Raw genomic sequence first — 6000 nt, 5'->3', positions numbered from 1 at the left:
TTAACGGCCTGTTCAGGTTTTCTATTTCTTCCTGTTCCAGTTTTGGTAATTTGTGGTTTTCCAGAAATGCATCCATTTCTTCTAGATTGCCTAATTTATTGGCATATAGCTGCTCCTAATACGTTTTTAAAATTGTTTGTTTCCTTACTATTGGTTGTGATTTCTCATCTTTCATTCATGATTTTATTAATTTGAGTCTTTTCTCTCTTCTTTTTAACAAGGCTAATAGTTTACCTCTCTTATTAATTCTTTCAAAGAACCAGAACTCCTGGTTTTGTTGATCTGTTCTACAGTTCTTCTGGTCTCTATTTCATTAAGTTCTACTCAAATCTTTATTATTTCTCTTCTTCTGCTTGGTGTAGGTTTGATTTGTTGTTCTTTCTCCAGTACCTTTAGGTGTGAGGTTAACTTGTATATTTGAGTTTTTTTCCAATTTTTTGAGGGATGCTTGTATTGTGATATAGTTCCCTCTTAGGACTGCTCTTGCTGGAGGTGTCCTTAGGTCTAAAATGAGTCTCTGCAGACAGCAAATAAATGGGTCTTGTTTTTTTGTCCAGTCTGAAACTCTCCATCTTTTGATGGGATCATTTAGCCCATTCATGTTCAGAGTAACTATTTAAAGATATGAATTTAGTGTCATCATAATACCTATTCAGTCCCTGTTTTTGTGGATTATTTCTTTGGGCTTCCTCTTTCACTTACAGGGTCCCCCTTAATATATCTTGCAGAGCTGGTTTGGTGGTCACATATTCTTTCAGTTTCGGCCTATCTTGGAAGCTTTTTATCTCTCCTATTCTGAATGAGTGCCTTGCTGGATGTAGTATTCTTGGCTGCATGTTCTTCTGATTTACTAATCTGAATATATCCTGCCAGCCCTTTCTGGCCTGCCAAGTCTGTGGAAATGTCTGATGTTGATCTAATATTTCTCCTCATATAAATTAGGAATCTCTTGTCTCTCACTGCTTTAAAGATTTTCTCTTTAGCTTTGGAATTTGCAAGTTTCACTATTAAATGTCAAGGTGTTGAACAGTTTTTTATTGATTTTAGGGGGGACCTCTCCATCTCCTGGATCTGAATGCCTGTTTCCTTCCCCAAGTTTGGAAAGTTCTCAGCTATGATTTATTCAAATGTGGTTTCAGGCCCTCTGTCCCTCTTGGCACTCTCTGGAACCCCAATTGTATGTAGATTTTTCCTTCTGAGGCTATCGTTTATTTCCCTTAACCTATCCTCATGGTCCTTTAATTGCTTTTTCTCTTTTTTCCTCAGCTTTCTTCCTTGCCATCAACTTGTCTTCTATGTTGCTTACTCTTTCTTCCACCTCATTAACCCTGGTCATTAGGACCTCCCATTTGGATTGCATCTCATTTAATTGATTTTTAATTTTGGCCTGATTAGATCTAAATTCTGCAGTCATGAAGTCTCTTGAATCCTTTATGCTTTTTTTCCAGAGCCACCAGTAGTTTTATCATTGTGCTGCTGAATTGCCTTTCTGACATTGAATTGTAACTCAAATTCTGTAACTCTGTGGCAGAGAGTACTCTTTCTGATTCTTTCTTTTGTGGTGAGTCCTCCTTCTAGTCATTCTGTTCAGTGCATAATGGCTGTATGAGCAGGCTGAGTCAAGAATATCAACCACGACTTAAGTAAATTTCACCCTAGATGATTCTGACAAGGTCAGAGACCAAAAAATGGAAACAAATATCAGAACGAAATAAAACAAGAGAACCACTAAAGTGAAAAACAAATTTTAAAACAAAGTAGTAAAAAATAAAAGGCCAAATCCCAAGGAAGAAGAAAAAGAAAAGAGGAAAAAAGAGAGAAAAAAAGCAAAAGTAAAGAGGGAAAAAAGGAGAAGAAAAAAAGAGGGGGGGGACTGAGAGATAGTGATGGTGATGATGACGAAGTTAGTAGAGGGAGAATGTAGTGTACCTGAGGGGTCCTAGAGGTTGATCCTCTTGGTTCTGAATATATTAAGTTCTGTATGTTAGTAGATGCTCAGTCCCAAATTTATATAAACCACAAATATTTGTAGAGAGCCAAAGCATTGACCAACCAAACACAAATGAGATAAAAGAGGGGGGCAGAATGGGAATGAAGAGAGAATATAATCTCACAGAATGAATCAGCATGGTATTCCATTGGTTCTGGGTGCATGCTGGTCATGTTTTAGAAGTTATTAACTTTTTACCATTGCAGAACAAAATGAGGCAAAGAAAACAAAAAACATAAAACAAAAAGTTATATAGCTCATATATCTCCCAAAACTAAGTTGAGTATGTTGAAAGGAATCTAGAAGTGGAAAATACATCTAAAATTTGTAATTGTAGAAATATGAAAGTCAAAAGAAAAGGTTTTCTTGCTAGAAGCAAAAACCCTTGTCTCTGTAGCATTCTTGCTATTGTCTCCTTAAATCTCATCTCAAATTTATAGGTGTTCAGGATGATTTGAAAGTTATCTAGGTAAGTTGGTGGGTCCAGGTGAGTTGAGGAATCCTACTCTCTGCCATCTTGCCCCACCTCCTCAAAAACTGAAAAATCTTAATATTTTTGAAAAGCATACAGATAAAGATGGATCTTTCTATATTTGATATAAACTAGGTAAAAATTGTGAAGTGTGGAAACTGTGATGAAATAATAGCATGTGGAAATCAAGAGTATTTTTAAAGATGATCCTAGAAAGCAGGGTTTACCCAAATATGCAAGCGATGTTGGGATAAATGTTAATAAATATCTAATTCTTAAATTATGATAAAATAGGGGATCCCTGGGTGGCTCAGGAGTTTAGCGCCTGCTTTTGGCCCAGGGCACGATCCCAGAGTCCCGGGATCGAGTCTCACGTTGGGCTCCTGGCATGGAGCCTGCTTCTCCCTCCTCCTGTGTCTCTGCCTCTCTCTCTCTCTCTTTATGTCTATCATAAATAAATAAATACATAAATAAATAAATAAATAATAAATAAATCTTAAAAAAAGAATAAGAACATAAAATTGTGATAAAATTAAATTTTCATATCATATGATGATGAGAGAAACCAGACTTCAACATTTTAGTGTGCTAAAATACATGTATTTGCAACAAAAGACATCAGCACATGCCATTTCAGTAACATTTTTATTAGTACATTTGTTCACCTTTCTCTACTTCTTTGATCCTACAAATACGCATTGATAACACTACTGTGTATTAGAATCTATTTTAAGTTCTAATTGTTCTTGCTCTTGTATTTTGCTGGGGAGAGAAATATTATAGTAAGAGCTATGAAGAAAATAAAAGCGAGTGATAGGTCAGAGAGTGAGTGGGCAGATTTATGGCCAAAGAAGTCTATGAAATTCTGTTTCAGGAATTGAAATTTAGGTAAGGATCCGGATAATGAGAAGATACTGAAGAGTGGAGCATCTTAAGTGAAGATGCTTATAGGTGAAATTTTAGAGTAGGTTGACATCAGTTCAAGTAACATTTTCAGAAGATAAATAAATGGTAAATAAGATTCCCATTGGTAATTTCATACCGGGGTGAGCCCTCTGTCCAGTGAAACACAAACAATAATGTTATCAGTATTACAAATTTATCCATTCAAAAATGTATCAGAGTTCCAATACACAAGATCAATTCCAATTGGAACAAATGGATAAATAAGCTCAGTCTTTAAAGAAAATATCCTCAGCTTTCCATTTCAGAGGTAGGATGACTAAACACTCATGCAACAGCTGGACTTGGCTTCTTTACTTTCACAAGAGGACACAGGCTATGCTATTCTTCCAAAGAGTTCGTAAAGTCTATAAATCCCCTGAGATAAACAACATAAAAGTAGACCAAAGGTCATGACTTCAAAATGTTTGATGGTAACTTTTGTTACAGATCAAACTGAAAGAATGTTTTTATAAGGTGGCCTGTAATTCACAATTGAACCACTTCATATCTTCTTGTTATTTTCTCAAACCCAGCCAAATGACTAGAGAGGAGCTAGTGGCTAGTCAGCCACTTTATTTTGCCTCCCCCTCCAAATGGTAACAAAGACCTCTGTTACCTATAATTTAGCTCAACCAAGTTGACCAATGTTGGAGGTGGCTGTAAAAAGGAAACATAACAATGGTCTGTAAACCTCTTATTCTGTTTATTGAATGAAAATAGCTGCTAACAGTTTTCACATCATCAATTTTTCCTCCATTATGAGATGCACATTTAAAATTTCTTCCTTAACAAAAGCCTAGAAAATGACTCTTTTCCTGAAAAATCAGTTTGTGTGGGTGTGATGGATGAAGTGAATCATAGCTGCAAGTTTATCTATTTTATTTAAGCAAGATTTTCAGTTCAACTGTAATTCTGTAGAACTTTGATGTACTATGCACAGACCTCATTTTGGACATTTCTTCTTTTTGTATTTTTATGACCCTGATTTTTATCAAATCTTTTCTGAGAAATTACTTTAATCCATTCTCTCATGGGAAAATGCACATAAATATTATGAAGACAATATTTCTAGCAGCAAAGCTACTTTTGAAGATCCTGAATATTGTGTAGAATTTAAGTATCACTTTCTGGAGAAGGACCTTGAAATATATATAGGATACACATGCAGTATCCAGTTAGCTTAGAAATTGACATGCTTAACAATGTTTCTCTAGAAAGATGAGATAATCTTTCCTCCCTTTGAAATGTTCACAATCCATGCTCTTACTAACATTTTGCTGGTGAAACATGTAATATTCTTACAACAGGAAGAGTAAGCTTAGGACTATGAACCTTGCACTTTACTTATTAATATTTTGCAGGGTTCTCAGTCTGCATCAGCGTTAGATACTACTTCTCGGTGCTTAATTGCTCCTTCTGTCCAGCATCCTGACTAGTGAAATCATGACATGACTAGTAAAATGTCATAATTTCTGCATATTTAACTATTCTCAGATGTTGAGTGGTAGCACTTAATAAGTAAGAAATGCTGAATTATATGTAATTAGCAGTGATATTTAAAAATCGTAGAGCGCAATAATGAAGAAACATTGACCAAGGGGGTTTTGACTGCTAACTTGTGGCTCCAGTAATGGGTCCAGATTAGTTCCTTAATTTGGGTTGAAGCCACTCTTAGACAAATTTTAACTCTTGTTAATCAGTGGATTTAAGTCAATTCTATTAAGAAACTCAGTAAAATTTGTTTTGGAACTTCAAAGTACTCTGAAGCATATCAGGAAAAATAAGCAGACAAGACTAGTAGAAAAGAATTCTATTATAGAAGGGCAATGAGAGGGCACTAGCCATCCCAGACTCCACCTTAACAGTACAGAAGTTCACATAAAATTAGAGGAACAGAGCACTAAGACAGAGTTGACTAGGAAATAATACTAGTTACACATCAGTCTATTTTAACATAAAAGAAAAAGTACAAATCAAGGAGGAAGGTAATTTATGTTAAATAGTGTTGAGACAATTGGTTAACTACTTGGAAAAATAATACAGATAGAGTCTTATCTTACAACACATAACAAAGTATTCTAAATGAATAAAAATGGAATTACTTTGGGTAGATTAATTTTTATCCAAACACTGGAAGATATAATTAACCAGAAGGTGGACAAATTTAAACTTTATAAAAAATTAAAATTTGCATACATGAAATTCTCACTAAAATACATATGTCAAAAATGGAGAATACATTTGTTTATATACTTAGATTTTATTAAATAAAGACCATGTACAGAGCAATAAGGTGCAAACACTGTAACTTGAATTATAAAGTAAAGGTAATGGACTGAGAATTCCTTAAGCATAGGAGTAGCTAGAAGATATCAAAATTAGAAAAAAAATACCTAATCTGATAAGTATTCATATGACCTTTTGAGAGTGGTACATAGATTTATCTTTCTTATATAGCAGTTTGTCAACATATATTCATACATTAAGGCACTTTAAAATGTTTCTTTGTCTATCCAAGTTGACATTTTACAGGTATTTGTTCTAGAAATAATTATTAGCTAGGAACATATATATATACACAGAAATCTTAAAT

The sequence above is a fragment of the Vulpes vulpes genome, chromosome 4 (genome assembly GCF_048418805.1).
Source record: "Vulpes vulpes isolate BD-2025 chromosome 4, VulVul3, whole genome shotgun sequence".
Classification (NCBI taxonomy): Eukaryota; Metazoa; Chordata; class Mammalia; order Carnivora; family Canidae; genus Vulpes; species Vulpes vulpes.
This window is presented reverse-complemented; position numbering follows the sequence as displayed.